Source organism: Cryptotermes secundus, unplaced genomic scaffold (genome assembly GCF_002891405.2).
Source record: "Cryptotermes secundus unplaced genomic scaffold, Csec_1.0 scaffold70, whole genome shotgun sequence".
Taxonomy (NCBI): Eukaryota; Metazoa; Arthropoda; class Insecta; order Blattodea; family Kalotermitidae; genus Cryptotermes; species Cryptotermes secundus.
The window spans coordinates 3,447,270-3,464,805 of record NW_019734964.1 but is presented as its reverse complement, the minus strand read 5'-3'; the positions used below and the strand labels follow the sequence as shown (position 1 = coordinate 3,464,805).

General features: G+C 40.3%; 1 protein-coding gene across 2 annotated transcripts in view; it reads right to left on the bottom strand.

Annotated features, from left to right (window-relative positions):
* LOC111869049 (neuropeptide CCHamide-1 receptor) overlaps positions 1–17,536 on the bottom strand; it is a 324,526-nt gene that overhangs the window by 16,986 nt on the left and 290,004 nt on the right. For both annotated transcript variants that reach the window (XM_033753263.1, XM_023860247.2), the window contains one exon: positions 11,740–11,836. The gene's annotated coding sequence lies outside the window, so the exon portion shown is untranslated. The remainder of the gene's footprint in view (positions 1–11,739; positions 11,837–17,536) is intronic.

Below are 17,536 nucleotides of genomic sequence, written 5' to 3'. Positions count from 1 at the left end.
TAAGTAATTTTTTAGAAAACTAATAACATTCTGTTTGAGTTACGTACAAAGTTGATTTTAACTCGATTGATATTAACAGATATTAAATACTTTCCATACAGTTCAGAGTGGGTCTCCAATACAAGATTTCATCCAAATTCATTCAATAATTTCGAACATTAAATATAGTGGCAGACAAACTTGATCTCCCCATTACACATTTATTCTCTTCTCCTTGTGGAAGAACACTCACAAATCTATCGGTTCAAAGCGGGAAAGCTTACTGGAGCATTTCAATTTAACTTTTCTATTTCCGCTTCTTTTAAATATTCCGATATCCCGTATATTTTCTATAATGTTTCGACATTCTCTTCTATTTTCCTTTATAACTTTCTCCACCGCAGTCGGCATAGCGACTGGCTACGGGTTCGGCGGCTGAGGGATAGGAGTTCGAGTCTCAATAGGGTCAAAAATTTTCTCCTCTCCACAGCCCCCAGACCGGTTCTGGGCTTCACCCGACCTCTTATCCAGTAGGTACCGCGGGCTCTTTCCCCGGGGGTAAAGCGGCCGGGATGTGAAGCTGACCACTCACCTCCATCTAGTGCCAAGGTCAAGAATAATGTGGATCTATACATCCACTCCCCTATATGCCTTCATGGCGTTGAACACAGGGACAATTTACCTTTACCTTACTCTTTTCCTCTCTGTCTTCTCTAGGTAATTTCTTTCTCTGTTCTTCCTTCGAGCTACCATTTTGTCCCTCTTGCATCTTTCGTTCCTTCGACCCTTCCAAATTCTCTGTTTCTCTCTGTCTATCTTCCTCTTTTCCGTTCTGTCTTCCTTCGTACCTTAGCTTCTTCTTAAGCTCTGTCTCCGTTTATCTCTGCTTCTATCGTTATCTCGTTCTTACTAAGATTCTTCTTTCTTTATCTCCTTTTGTATTTACTCTCCTCGTTACATGATCCCTCAATCAATTCTTACGACTTAAGAAAATCCAGACTTGCTGATTTTCTCGGTTATCTTGTGTTCTCTCTAGCTGAAAGCCCACAGTAACACTGTGTCAGCAGAACCGGCCCAAATATTACGGATACCTCACGATGTTACCACTGAAAACATGCATTATTTATGTCATTTCCGTTTTGAGGCGAAAAGGTCAAAGGATCTTTATCTCTCTAAAAATGTTGACTCTCCTTTACCATAAAGAACCAAACTCTCGTCCACTAGAAGCTTAAAGCCAAGCCACTGTGAGATCCTAAACTGCTCTGGAAGCTATAAGAGACGAGACGCATCTCAAACCCAATATCAGACTGCCTGCCATTCGCGCTTTCCCACAAGATCAGCACACCCCTGAACAATATTTGTTTATGGATGCGTTTCCAATAAATTGAATATACTCAACCTCAGGCAATTGCTCCAGACGTTTCTAAAATGAACACATGACTATTTCTCCTACAAGAATGATGAATGTGCGTAAATTTGTTGAATCAAAGCGTCAAATACAGGACGATAAACTGTAATATCCATCTATTTTCTCAAGCTACAGCCAGAGACAAATAAATGGTAGGAAAGCGGTTGTCTCTCGCGCAGAAAGAGACAGACCTATACGCTACAGCTGTTGCGAGATTGCTTGCACTTTCGTCTTATCACGTATCGCATTCCTGACCGTGCAGTTCAACCGGCAATCTATTATCAGCAAACATTCCATTATTTTTATCACATTATATACTTACTTACTTACTCACTCATGAAGCTCAGCCCGTCTGGAGGAGCCGCCAATTCTGCAGCTACTCAAGAATTTCCTAGCATTTTATAGAACCACAAGGTTCATTACCGTGTTCACAAGAGCTCTCCACTGTTCCCTACCCCGAGCCAGATTAATCCAATCCATAGCATCCTATCCTATCTCTCTAATATCCATTTTAATATTGTCCACCCACTTACGCCTTGGTCTTCCCACTGGTCTCTTTCCTTCTGGCTTTCCAACCAATATCCTATATGCATTCCTCTTCTCCCTCATTCGTGTATCATATTATATAGTACCATTTAATTAATGGCATTATATATCAGCTAGTTAACTGTAGGTCTCAATGTTGTAACTTCAATAGCTGGCTCACAGACCCTTTGATGACGACACGCTTTAAAACGAACACACCCTCACGCACAAATACAAGTATGGATTAATAATGAGGTATGGTGACTTAATGAATTAGCAACAGGAAGGGTACAGGAAATCCTGGTCGATGTTTATTGATTTAGCTCCGACCACGTGACAATCTCAACTGCCCTCTGCCAATGTATCTCATACTTAGTACATAAATAGGCCTCGCCATAGCTCAAGCGGCTAGTCGCTGGCTTCCCAACGCGGCCGCCCGGGTTTGATCCCGGGTCTGGTCAAGTGGGATTTGTGGTGGACAAAGTGGCGCTGGGGCAGGTTTTCTCCGAGTACTTCGGTTTCCCCTGCCAATCTTCATTCCACCAATTGCTCCACAATCACCCTCACCTATCATCTGGGGCTGGTACAATAGGCCAGAAGTGACGCAGTACAAGGGACTTAGTCCCACCCCACTAACAATAAAAAAATAGTACATAAATACACAAACTGTGTTCCATGTGATCCTGTGAACCAGCGAGGAGTTTCCAGGTTTTCTGTGGACAAGTTTAACAATGGTGGGCGCCAAGGTGAAAGCAAGGTTGAAAAATAAGTTTCTGATTTCGATCATATTGGTCCGTCACAGAAGCACACTTTTATAAATTATAATAATTATAAATATTTTAATATATTCATGCACGTCTCTGTAATTGTTAAAGGATCAGGCTTTATATTCGTGGCACTGTGATGATACTGTAAGAGTATGTATGTATGTATTGACATTGACCAATCACATTGTAAGAGTAGTTTTTGCATGTATTGATATATCTTTCTGAAGATGGTCTCTCACACCGAAACATGTCAAGGATGAAAGACTAAAAAGGAGAAAAAAATTATCAATCACACTAAACGGAGCTGATAATCTTTTATAAGTAAGTTTCTGTTAGAAGTGTACATCAGAAATCTTATCTTGTGTCCTTTTTTATTTCTTAAGCTAGAGTTACGCCCCCGAACCGCATACATCAGGCATCTGGAACAATTTCAAATTGTGGATCTCCTGGCTTAGAAAGAAATGAACTAGAATTCTGAAAAAAATTTTCATTCACTTTTTACAGTCTTTTCTTGTTGCTGTATATTTATAATATAATGCATACTGAACTTACTGGGAAGAACTCAAGATTTATAACATTAGTCCGTAAATTATGCTTATCTGAATTATGAAAAACAAATTACTCCTCTCATGATGCTAATATAAGGTTCAGAATAATTTGTTTACTTCTTTGTATCAAGCCTATATCTGACATTTCTCCCATTCTTCTCTGTGGCTTACAGTTTCCGACAGAAGTCCCTCAATTTTGTATGATGATAAAAAAGTTTGTCAGAGAAGAATATATAATTGCAAATAACTGTCCAAGAATGACTCACTCGCATTTATTTGACTACCATATTTCAAATAAATACGTCACACATGAAAATGAGAATAAAATGTGAGTAATTACTGAACTGGAGGAAGTGCTCCGAGGAATATTTGAGTCTAACAATCGTACACCAGCCCACGATTGGTAACACTGATGGGAACTACAAACATCCTTCGTCACAATAGCCGATAAACCTCATTACCTTCTCACTGGTTACCTCTCTATCATACATTATAACTTTATCCCTAGTGCAATATATTCTGTACTTTTTCTATTCCCTGCACTTTCCGATGAACTGGTCACAGTAGGCGCGTCCACATTTCTCGTGCTCGTGCTCGTCAGGAGACTCGTCTGGCTTTTACTTTTGCTCGTAAATCTTCATCCACACTACTTTAGTTGCTCGCCAGGCTTCGGCGCCTGAGGATCCGTATATTTACTCGTAGTGTGTATAGGCTGTTGTCGTATTTTAATTTATTGGCTATAGTTTTTAAATTAAAAATTTAAAATTTGCTTGTCTCGTGACTTGTCATATCGTCCACATTACTCGCGAGCATAGCGATTCACACGAGGACGAGTAATGTGGACTCGCCTTAAGGCATGAATTGCCTTCGCTCGCTCGTACACTGGGATCTTGGGTTCGAATCGCACTAAAGACATGGATGTTTGGTGTGTGTGTGTGTGTGTGTGTGCGTTTATCCTGTGTTTGTTTTTGCTTGTGTTTAGGTAGCGGCCATGCGACGGGCTGAGCACTCGTCCAACGAGTCCTGCCGTATGTGAAAGATGACTACGGAACTGAACAAGAGGCCGGGGCCCTAAATGGTCTGGGAGAGCCATTGGGGGGAAAAGTATTTTCCAATGTAATACTTGCATGGTCGATATTCCTTATCGCTCTCTCCAACTGTACATAGTGATAATAGGCAAATATGCATATGTACAACCATCCCACACACTGGCCTGTCAATTCATGCGCATGAACTAAATACTCACATCCATGCATTAGTCGAATTTATAGCTGACGGTTATGGATTCTGCAAATGCATATTTAACTACAGTTCTGCCGAGGAACTGTGTTGAATGATGAATATTTTGAGACAATAACCTACTAATCATGGTACATTTGACATGATTTCAACAATCGCTGAGTGGGGCAATAAGTTAATTGAAATCATTGGAATTGAAAGTGCCGTATTTTGAAATATGATCCACATATTTTTCCCCAAATTCCTATTTTGTATGCAACACTTTCTTTCTGTCTCAAGAAATAGGGCGAACGGACGTAATCCTAATCTATAATTGAGAGGCTTAGCTACAAGAAGGGGGCAAATAGGTAAACGTTGTCAACGTATATAAGAGAGAAATAAAGGTAAAGCTGTCCCTGTGCTTAACTAATTAAGCACTACGCCATGAAGGCGTATGGGGGAGTGGATTTACGTGTATTTACCCATGTTTTCTTGATCTCGGTACTAGTTAAAGGTGAGTGGTCAGCTTCACGGACCGACCGCTTTACGGCTGGAGAAAGATTCCCCGTTACCAATTAGAGACGAGGCTGGGTGGACCCCAAAGCAGGTATCGACGATTTAAAGAGGTGAACATTTTTGCTTCCACCAAGACTCGAAATCCAACCCTTTGGTCGTCAAACCCGTAGCCAGTTGCTATACCGAGGAGAAGGTAAATGAAATTAGAATTTAATATATTCTACAGCGCGCTACGAGCATTCTTTTAGAACGGTTCCGTCTTATTTATTGCATATTCTCCGAAGTCTCCGAGTAGTGACGTGGTACAAGCAGCATCCATATTTTGGTAACTCTTTCCTATGACAATATTTTAAGAAATCTGTTTCATAAGAAAGTACGGAGTCAAAAGGGGGGATGGCTTGCGTACAGCACATTTCGACTGGAAGTGCCCTTGAATCTAGCTGCCTTGCAATGGAAAAGCCATTATGTTATTTCTGTACGTCACATCAAAGGGAATGACAATGAAAGAAGAAATCTTGCACTTGAAACTTTGAACTGCAGCATTCTGTCGCGTGCTCTCGAGATATTAATATCTGTTCGCATTTACACAGGATATAGAGGATTTACGTAAAATATTTGAGGTATTTCGATATATCCGGTCGAGGTAGCCGAGAGGTCTAAGGCATGCACTGTCTTCGCTCTCTCGGAAGCGAATCCCACTCAGGGCATGGATGTTTAGTGTTTATGTGTGTGTGTGTGCGAGCGTTTTTCTGTGTTTGTGTACATGTAAAGGACTTGCGACGAGCTGATCACCCGCCCAAGGAGTCCTACTGAATGTCTTAAGATCTAGTAAACCGAAGTGAAACAGAATTTCGTGGAGGTAGGCCAAGGTCCAAATTGGGGTTGTAGCATCGAAGAAAATACATTCAAATCACACACATTCCGTGGTTTTAGTCCGCAAGCGAACTATAACGACCGGGCGACCGCCGCTTGTCGGCGAAGTTAGTGCCAACTTTAGCGGATAGATGGCGTCACGTGGTCAGTGCAACAAATCCCCACAGCCGTTAATTTCGGTTTTCTAGATGGAAACATTCAAATATACATATTTATTTGAAGAAATACTTTAGAACAAAAATATGACATATAAAGAACCGTGTGTTCTATTTGCGGCTCGGCACACACCTAACGTATAAGTCAGCGGTTATCAGTTTGGAAGAAACACTATGTATCTCTTAAGAATGAGAAGGAGCATTATACGGAATTACGCACAAGGAGGGGTGGAGACGAGTGGTGGGGTGTATATAGGAGTCTGTAAACTGAAAGGAGTTAGGTACAATGAACAAGGGATTTGCTCCATTAGCAGCAAAGAACGAGAGAGCAGTCGCTCAGTGACATGTGAAGTGCGAAAGATCTGGGAGCGAGAGATAGTGAGCAAGAGGTTTAGGAGCATCGGTGCAGAAACAGGAATTAGGAGAAGAGTAGGATGGAAGAATAAAGAATAATGGAGGAAAACAGGAATAGGCTTATATATGAAGAGTACTATCGTCTGGGATATAACGCTATGTAGCCCGTAGAAAACCAACTGACGTTTCGGAGGAATATATCACCTCCACTTCCATAGTAGCAAGCAGATGGTAACATGTTTGTCACGTGCTTTCACTGTGGTTTCTTGCTCTGTTTATTTTTCTACATGAAAATTGAAGCGATATTTTCCTCCGAAACTTTGGTTGACTTTCAACGGACTACACGTGAGAACCTCAATTCCTATATAGGAGTAAATATGACTAGATATAAAGAGATGTTGGTTTTGGTTAGCAGGAAATAGAGTGAAGCAGATAGAGAACGAGACAATTAGTAAAGGAAATATTAGGAAATGATTAATTAAAATGTTAATATATATCAGATTGGGGGCACGCGGTAGCGTAGTTGGTTGAGGCCCTATGCTACAAGCCGGAAGGTCGCGGGTACAAGTCCTGATGAAGTTATTGGATTTTTTCAGTTGACCTAATCCTTCCATCCGCACTATGGCCCTGGGGTCGACTCAGCCTCTAACAGAAATGGGTACCAGGGATATTCTTGGGGGTAAAGGGCGGCCAGAAGATAAAATTGATGACATAAAGGATAGATTTTATGAAGAACTAGAACAGGTATTCGATAAATTCCCGAAGTACCCTATAAAAATGTTGTTAGGAGATTTCAATGCCAAAGTATGGAGGAAAGACATTTTCAAACTGGAGATTGGGAATTAGAGAGTGCATGAAATTAGTGATGATAATGGAGTTAGAGTAGTAAATTTTGCCACATCAAAACATCTTACTGTCAAAAGTACAATGTTCCCACATAGTAACATCCACAAATTTACTTGGACATCTCCTGATGGGAAGATACACAATCAAATAGACCATATTTTGATAGACAGGAGACAGCACTCAAGTATACTTGATGTGTGATCATTCAATGCAGCAGATTGTGATACTCAGCACTACCAGGTAGTGGCAAAAGTTAGGGTAAGACTGGCAGTGATCAAACAAACAACACAAAGAGTTCACATGGAGAGGTTCAATCTCAAGAAATTAAATGAGGTAGAGGGTAAAGAGCAGGATCGTGCTGAAATCTCAAATAGGTTCGCGGCTTTGGAAAACTTGGAAACTGAGGTGGATGTCAATAAAGCTTGGGAAAGTATTAGGGAGAATATAAAAATGTCTGCCAAAAGAGTCTAGGTTATTCTGAACCGAAGAAGTGTAGGCCATGGTTCAATAAAAGATACTCAAAATTATTAGATCAAATAATGCAGTCTAAATTGCAATGGTTACAGGATCCAAGCGAGTTAAATGGGGATAATCTGAACAATATAAGACGTGAAACCAGCAGGCATTTCAGGAACAAAAAGAGGGAATATCTGAAAGACAAAATTGATGAGTTTGCAATGAACAGTAAGAACGAGAATATTAGAGACCTGTATAGAGGGATAAATGACTTTAAGATGGGTTACCAGCCTAGCAGTAACTTAGTGAAGGACGAGAATGGTGATCTGCTTGCAGATTCCCATAATATTTTGAATAGGTGGAGGAACTACTTCTATGAGTTATTGAATGTACATAGGGTCAGTGATGTTAGGCAGACAGGAATCCATAGAGCTGAGCCGTTAATACCCGATCTTAGTCCTTTTGAGGTTGAAAGTGCTATTGCAAAATTGCAACGGTATAAATCGTCAGGTAGTGATCGAATTCCAGCAGAACTTATTCAAGCAATATATTACGTTCTAAGATCAACAATCTAATTACTTCTATTTGAAATAAGGAAAAATTGCCTGATCAGTGGAAGAAGTCTATTACAAGAAGAAGTTCACAAGAAGGGTGATAAAACTGACTGTAGTAATTATCGGGGGATATCACTGATATTAACTTAATACAAAATTTTGTCCAATATTCTTCTCTCAAGGTTAAGTCCATATATAGATGAAATTATTGGGGATCATCAGTGTGGGTTTGGAAGTAACAGATCAACTACTGTTCAGATCTTTTGCATTCGTCAGATATTGGAGAAAAATGGGAGTACGATGAGACAGTACATCAGCTATTCATAGACTTCAAGAAAGCCTACGATTCAGTTAGGAGGGAACTATTGTACACTATTCTGATAGAGTTTGGGATACCCATGGAGCTAGTTAGGTTGATTAAATGTGTTTATACGAAACATATAGTAAAGTCCGGATAGGGAAACATTTGTTTGATAAATTTCCTATTCAGAATGGTCTAAAACAAGGAGATGCTTTATCGCCACTCCTTTTCAACTTTGCTTTATAATATGCCATTAGGAAGGTCCAGGTGGGACTGAAATTAAACGGGGCAGATCAGTTATTGGTCTATGCCGATGATGTGAATCTATTGGGTGATAATGTAGATACCACAAAGAAAAACACACAAACTTCAACAGATGCGAGTAAGGAGGTTGGTCTAGAAGTAAACACAAAGAAAACTAAGTATATGTTGCTGTCTCGTCACCAAAATGCAGGCAAAATTCATGACAAAACGATAGAAAGCAGATGTTTTGAAAATGTGGCACAGTTCAGATATTTGGGAACGCCGATTACAGATCAAAACCTGATTCAGGAGGAAATTAAGAGGAGACTGAACTCGGGTAATGCTTGCTACCATTCAGCCCAGAACCTTTTGTCTTCTCGTCTTTGGCAAAAAACATAAAAATTAGAATATACAAAACTATACTGATATGTTGGGTTTTTGGACTTTATCCATCGTCCTGGCTTTTAAGATAACAAAATTGTTTTTATTTTGTTATCTTAAAAACCAGGACGATGGATAAAGTCCAAAAACCCAACATATCAGTGTGTTATACACCATCGTCAGAATCCTATAGTAAATACAAAACTATAATTTTGCCTGTGGTTCTGTATGGATGTAAAACTTGGTCTCTGACATTAAGGGGGGAACATAGACTGAGGGTGTTTGAGAACAGAGTGTTGAGGAGAATATTTGGACCGAAGAGAGATGAAGTGACAGAAGGTTGGAGAAAACTGCAGAATGAGGTTCTTCATAACTTGTACTCTTCTCCAAGTATAATTAGAATGATCAAGGCAAGGAGGATGAGGTGGGCAGGGCATGTAGCACGAATGGGGGAGACGAGGAATGCGTATAGGATATTGGGGGGAAAGCCAGAAGGAAGCCACTGGGAAGACCACGGCTTAAGTGGGTGGGCAATATAAAATGGATCTTAGAGAGATAAGATGGGATGGTATGGATTGGATTGATCTGGCTCAGGATAGGGACCAGTGGAGGGCTCTTGTGAACACGGTAATGAACTTTCGGGTCCCATAAAATGTTGGAATTTTCCCGAGTAGCTGCAGAATTGGCGGCTCCTTTAGAAGGGCTGAGCTCCATGAGTAAGTAAGTAATTAAGTTAAGGGCGGCCGGCGCGTAGGGCTGACAACCTTGCCGCCATCTGTGAGCGGATTGTCTAGAAAATGTGGGAACCTCAACATCTCACAACCCTATGGCCCACACGGCCTGATACAGGGATACCTTTACTTTCTTTTCAAAACAGATTACTTCTGTGTTGCAGAAATAGTAATTTAAGTGATATGCCGCAACGTCGTATTACCGCTCTCCGTAATTTAGACCGTGAAGAGCCTAATAAGGTATTCATTTATGCACTATTCACTGGTGACGGGAACTCTGTTACTCATGCGCGTGGCTAGGAGTGCTTACGGAGGGGACAATTTTGAAGACAGTCTGTGGGGTTGAGACGTAGTGTAGTCTTGCAGACACGTACCTCCGAGAGGTTAGGAGTTATGTATCAACCAAAATACATGCGTAAAATCCCAGAACTTGATAATATTGTTACATGACGCATGAAGGCTGGAATAGTGGAGCCAGAGGTGACGTCCATTGCTAATCAACGGTTCCGATAATGTTTTCATTCCGGTTCTTGCAAAGTGGTAATAAAAGAAGACAGCTAGTGAATTTGTGCTGAGTGTGCAGTCGGATTGTGGAGAGAAGATTTTACGTGCGCCGTAATTCAGTGAGACTGTGTTAAAATTCGTTATCAGGAAACGGATAAAGGAGGCTAGATTGAGGCTAATAGTGTGTGTATCAGTGAACTACTTGTGGTTTCGACCTGTGTAAACAAATCCATTCACACATTCATACCCCGTCTATAGTTACACCCCTAAATCGTGACAATATCTTATTGGTTTTAACAGATTTAATCAACGAGTTGCCAAGCAACAGCTCTGTAAACTCGGTCCAACACGCAAAGACAGAGGAAGCTATGCTTTCTGTAGAACCGATCGACTCGCCAATAGACTGGGTGGATAGTGATCACGTGATATGTGTTTACTGTAGGTCCATGTCGGTTGCGTCACTATATAACGAAAGCCGTGAGATGTAAGTTCATAGCGAATTGTAACCAGGAGTACAGAAGAGTACAGGAAGTCAGCGTGTAAGTATATAGCGTGTGATTTGAAGACTTTATGTCTGCTATAGCGCAGTGGTATTGGAAGTATGTGATTTAGTGAGACATTTATAGTTCCTGTGTTTAAGTCGGTGAAGACTAGTGGAAATAGTCAGAGAAGATTAGTATGGAGTGATTGTTAATTGCGTAAATCAGCAACAGTGTTTGTAGTTACGACCTGTAGGTGCTTAATAAAACCAATTGCCAATCCGAACCCCGTCTTTAGTCACCCATACAAGTAAGAATAAATTAGTAGAAGTGCCATGAACTTTTAATAATGTATATAGTAAGCAGAGGAAGAGAATCTCGAAATGCAAGTATATGAATGTTACGCGTATTACACGAAGTGTCACTACATAAATCACGAAAGAATCAATCGTTGCTGTTATAAAATAAGCCATGGTTCTCATTACTTAATCAATTTCAGCAAACCGACTTCTAAACTCTCAGTAGACGTAAACAAGCCTTTCAAGTCTTCGTAAACACTGTTGCTCATGTACACAGTGTAATACTTTAAAACCATTTTTATCCAGCAGATCTATAAAATTTCTTGATGATAGAGCCAGAAATTTTCTTCGAATCTTTAGATATGGACTCTGAATTGACGCAGTTCTTAGCAAGAGAAGGTTATATTTCTGATACATAGTTGTTAAATTATCATCGCCATTATGAATCTTGTCATAAATATAAAAACGGAGAGTGAGATGCATTTATACATCATGAGATTAGATCAGAAACCAAGTTGGACGGCGAAAAGAATAATGTACTGAACCGTACAATGATGCTCTCCATTTCATTGGTCTAATGCCTTACTGCGTAAAGCTCGTACCTTGTTGCTACAGATCTGGCTGTCGTTGAGCTGCAGAACAACTGTCTCCTTACTGGGAAGGCCGGTTACGCCTCATTACGAACGTCTCTTGGCATGTCTGAAAGCATAAATTGGCTTAGCTGTACAAAAAAATGAACTCTGTTCACATATTTACAATACACAACATGAGTGGCGAACAAGGTTAAGTCGCTCCAACATCTTCCACAGCCAAGCATCAATAATGGAGGATTCCAGGTTTTCAGAGCTGTGGTTATGAAGAATTTTATCTTCAGCTATACAACGCTCAGCTTGCCACCTGCTTTCAGGCTGGTTTCTTACTCGGCTTCCTCTCCGACCTGAAGATTGAGGCGACATGTTCCACTGAAAGTCGGCTGACTTTCAACGGATTACATTGCGTTACATAGAAGAAGATAGAACAATTCACACATCAATTACTTATTGGAAAATCCTATCTGATCACACAGCTTTAGTTCAAGCCGCCATTCATTATTTTTCTCTCTCTATGGTTCGGACTTGGCCGCTTTTTCAGTTTCTTTGATCTTTTACACAGTCGGTAGGACTCCTTGGCCGGGGGATCAGCCCGTCGAAAGGCCGCTACATACACACAGAACAACACAAACACAGAGTAAACGCACACAGACAACAATGACTTGAGTGGAATTCGAACCCACGATCCCAGCGTTCGATTGAGTGAACATTTTATTATTATTACGAATCATATTTTTGATCCGGGACAGCTCAATCTCAAAGTAACTAACTGTGGGCTGAATGACCAGGATTTGTTTTCCGGCATGGGCAGGGAAATTTTATCTTGGCCACAAAATTGAGGAAGAGCCTGGGGAAAACCTGGCTATTCCCTTATTATTATTGTTGGATCTTTGCCTGAGTAAATGGACCCGAAGGTTGAAGCTGACCACTCATGTGAGACCTTGTTTTGAAGTTCAACGAACAGAGAGTGTTTTCTCATTCTCCTAAACGCACAGTGCTTAGGTAGCATTAAGTTTATGCATGGGTGACTTCGACAATGGCCATTTTCGAAACATTTGTATAAAGATGATATATATATATATACGTAATTAGTAGTTTACTGGCTATTAAAATTGCATCTATAAGGTTTGTTCGATCTAATTTTTAATGAAATGCTGTAAACCCTCTGTATAACAGAATAATAGGGAGGACAGGGTTCCGTTATTGCCGATGTCCGCTATAACGAGTGAAGGGGTATTAGCAGAAGTACACTTCAGGATGGGAGCCGGCATAGTTCAGTCGGCATAGAGACTGGCTGCGAGCTGGACGACCGAGGGGTCGGAGTACGAGTCCCGGTAGAGTCAAGAATTTTCTGTTCTCCACGTCGTCCAGACTGGCTCTGGGACCCACCCAGCCTCCTATCAAACGGGTAGCGAGGGTAATTTTCCCAGGGTTAAAGCGACAAGGGCGTGTAGCTGACCACACACCTCCATCTAGTGCCCAAGTCAAGAAAATGTGGGTCTATACATCCACTCCCCCATACGCCTTCATGGTATAATGCTTAATTAGTTAAGCACAGGGCAACTTTACCTTTATACTTCAGGATACACAGCCAATACAAATATAGAAACACAGAAAGTGATTACGCAAAGGTTTTTATATTTGGGTCCTTTTTATTTTAAATAATTTTCTAACTAAAAGACCTTTTTAGTGCCTTAACACCTCTAAAAATTCAAAAACGTAACCAGCTAAATTTTGTACTTCCGTATTTCATCATCCCGTTGCAATTGTTCAACTTAACGTCAATTATTTATCGTCCGTCAATATTGCAACACTCTTCCATTCACCACTCAATTTTAGTTTAACATTATACATCTACACATGTTTCGGCCCAAAACGGCCATCTTCAGGTGTCTTGATATGTTACAAATATTTTATAAAATTGTGTTAAAACTACTACACTGTCATAATTCGTGTTAAAATCACACAGGACTACAGCGTGTGATTCTAACACGAACTAAGACAGTGTAACAGTTTTAACACAATTTAATAAAATAATTGTAATATATCAAGACGCCTGAAGATGGACGTTTGGGGCCGAAACATGTAGTGTGTAGGTGTATAATGTTAAACTAAAAACTGAGTGGTCAATGGAAGAGTGTTGCAATATTGACGGACGATAAACTTTTTATATTCGAGTCCGTTATAATGAGTGTTTACTCTGTACCTATAACGTATTTCAATCTTCCTGCGAAGTATGTTATCCAATTTGGATCATGATTAAAACTTGAGGTAAAATTTTGGAATGTGTTCTATAAAATTTGACAATAGCTTTACATACAGAGAGAAGGCGTTTGATTACAGTTATAGAGGGACTAACTACACAAAAATGGCACCTATGTGTGTTTGCGAGGAAATATCGAAATAACAGCTTCCATCATAATAAACAACATGAACACCCTTTCACTTTCAATACAAAGTTTATGGACTGCTTTAATTTGAAATAAATATAACATATTTAGTTGTACAATTCTAGAATTCGTACATGACGCATTTGTTAAATGTACCAATCAAAAGCTTTCAATTAAATTACGATATTACAAAAGAAGTCAGCCTTTAAAGTACTCACTCAAATTTAACATAAAGAACGCAATACTTTATTCATATTTTCGCTTTAATACTCAACAGACTTCGCTAGAACTCAATTAATAAAAGCGATACACAATTTTGTAACACAGCATTATTCTTCTGTAGTGCTAATTTCCCGTCCGCTTTGACTGCTTCAAACTGTAAAAGCTTTTGCATGTGGTCTCCCCACTTTCTCTGAGGCAAATGAGCTATTTTAAATGTATTCATGGGTTTTATTCTTCCTCGCAAATACACACGTCTCTTCATTCCAAGTAACAGTATTACTTTTCTTACTATTTCAAATTATTTGATTGGTTTACCACATTTTATTTCTTACATCATCCACTGTAATGCATAGAATACGGCATGTTATTTAAGTTATGTATTATACAGGATGTTTAAGAGGAGACTGAACTCGGGTAATGCTTGCTACCATTGAGTCCAGAACCTTTTGTCTTCTCGGCTGCGGTCTAAAACATAAAAATTAGAATATACAGAACAATAATTTTGTCTGCCTTTCTGTATGGATGTGAAACTTGGTCTCTGACATTAAGGGAGGAACACAGACTGAAGGTGTTTGAGAACAGGGTGTTGGGGAGAATATTTGAACCGAAGAGAGATGAAGTGACAGGAGGTTGGAGAAAACTGCATAATGCGGAGGTTCATAACTTTTACGTTTCTCCAAGTATTGATGCAGTCAAGGAGGATGCGGTAGGCAGGGCATGTAGCACGAATGGGTAGAGGAGAAATGCATATAGGATATTGGTGGGAAAGCCAGAAGGAAGGAGACCACTTGGAATACCAAGGCGTAGGTGGGTGGACAATATTAAAATTGATCTCAGACAGATAGGATGGGATGATATGGATTGGATTGCATTGATCTGGCTCAGGGTAGAGACCGCTGGAGGGCTCTTGTGAACATGGAAGTGAACCTTCGGGTTCCATAAAATGCTGGGAAGCTCCACAATTGGCAGCTTCTCAAGAAGGGCTCAGCTCCATGAGTGTAAGCGATTATACAGGATGTACCAATGATCTCGCTGTATACTATTCTATTTATAGTCAATTTGATGAGGCTGTCAGTGATCTAGGCTAAAAAATATAGCACCAAACAACTGGATGATATGAACAAAGTATATTTGAAGAATGTGGACAGAAATTGTTATTTCCCTCATTTATGTCACTATCGTGTTATTTGCCTGGGAACGCTGAGGAAAATCATGAGAACCTAAGCCAACACAGTGGGCATCCTGGCAGAGATTTGAATCCTGCTCTTGCAGAATGCAACATTCAAGCGAACTATCTGGTATAAATTTATATTTACGTGTAATTTGCGCCGTCTTATCTGCAAACTTAATTCGACATTCACTTACATAATTTCAGAAAATACCTTTACATTTTCAGTTCAATATAAAAGTTTTATTATTTGTATGATTTTGAATAACTTCTAGTTCTAAAAGTGTGTGAAGTATATTGACCAGCTGACTGACTATCGGTTTGTCAAATTGTATTATACTTCACTGAGTTACATGGACCCTTCGTCACAGTAAACACATATCAAACATCTTATATCTCATCGCACCCATAGTTCGTTTAGTCTCACTCTTGCCAAGTGTTTCCATTAAATAGTAGAACGAGGTATTGTATTTCGCTACGTTACCTTAAGTACTGTTGCGAGCCTCTAGGTAAGATATATCAATTGGACATAACATTAAGGACACTGTTTCGAGTTCCGTAGTCTTGTAATGACTGGAAGGGTTGTAGAACTTTGTAAATTTGTTCCTTAAACCAACCCCAACCTACATACACCTCACAGGGTTCATGTGGATATGGATAAAATACCAGCAGAAACTGTGAAAACAAGTGAAAATCGATTTATTTGCAACGGACGTTCCTAACTTCTCTCATTACTTCTACAGTGATAGGAGAAACACGGCAAAACCCACGGAGAGGTCAGATAATTACCTTCTGGTCTGCGTTTGTCGAAAATAAAACAAGTGAACACAATTTATAGAGCTGAAACCTGTCGTCCGCATACCCCACTGTCACCGGGACTGTGAGAAAAAAGAAAACTTTTTTAGTAACAGAATGTGTAGGCTATTTTGTTAATTCAAACGCCGACTCAAGAACTTGGGTTATTTAATTTTGAGTGACACATGACAGAACAATTACAGATACTAAGTCGGAAGGGATGTTTTAAGAAAGCAGTCTTGGGCTATTGTTAAGCTACTTTTTGGACTACTTTCCTTATATTCAAACAATAAAAGAAGGCTTATGTAATCATTTTTCTGTCGGTGTATCCCTGCGTGTTTATCCATATGTCTGTGTATCTCCCGATAATTTCTTTTAGAGTTTTGAGACTTATGAGATCACTTTCCTGTCTGTGCGCCTGTGTGTCCGTTCATATTTCTTTCCGTTTTCTATGCGGTCCGTATCGTACCAAAGGAAAGACGGCCATCAGTTCTCGGAATTTTTTGTTTATTTTTGGGGTGTGGTGAAACTCAGTTCCCTAGAACTATGGCTCTAAACCGGCTTACTGCACCCTTCCCATGTCACAGTAATTGATTAGATCATTGGCAGAAAATGATAATTTCCAAGCGAAAAGCGAAATATCCGAAGAAAACTCTGTCCCATTACCAGTATATATATTGTGACATGTTGACCCCTACCTCCCCAGCGGTACGTGGCGGTAACGTAACGCTCGCGTTCATACGGTAATAGGCGAGTTCCCGCCCCGCCACTCCCCTCCGCGGTGACGTCACCGAGGGATATCGCGGTCGCTAGGCAACGCGAGTCAACAGCGGCGACGTTACGATAGTAACAGCGGTTACCTCCGCTAGCGTTACAGAGCAACACAGCGCCAGGCAAAGAGGGTGCCTATTACGCGGCCGTTTTCCGTATGGTCCGATCGAGGCTACATGAGGCGCAGCGAAGGCTATTCACAGTCAGTTCTAGTGTGGCTACCGTCGAGTTGTACTGAGTTGTACTGAGACAGTCAGCGAGTCCTGGAGCTACCGCCGAGTTAGCCAGCAACTAGTCAGTTGTATAGTGGCATTTTTCAGTGTACTAATTGTGATACTGCAGATAGCAGTAATCGTCAGATTGTAATTTGGGTGATTGTAAGAGCGAGTGTGAAATAAAATTCGCTACATCGAATACATCGAGAATTTATTTGTCGCGATATACGCCCGATACGCGACAATAT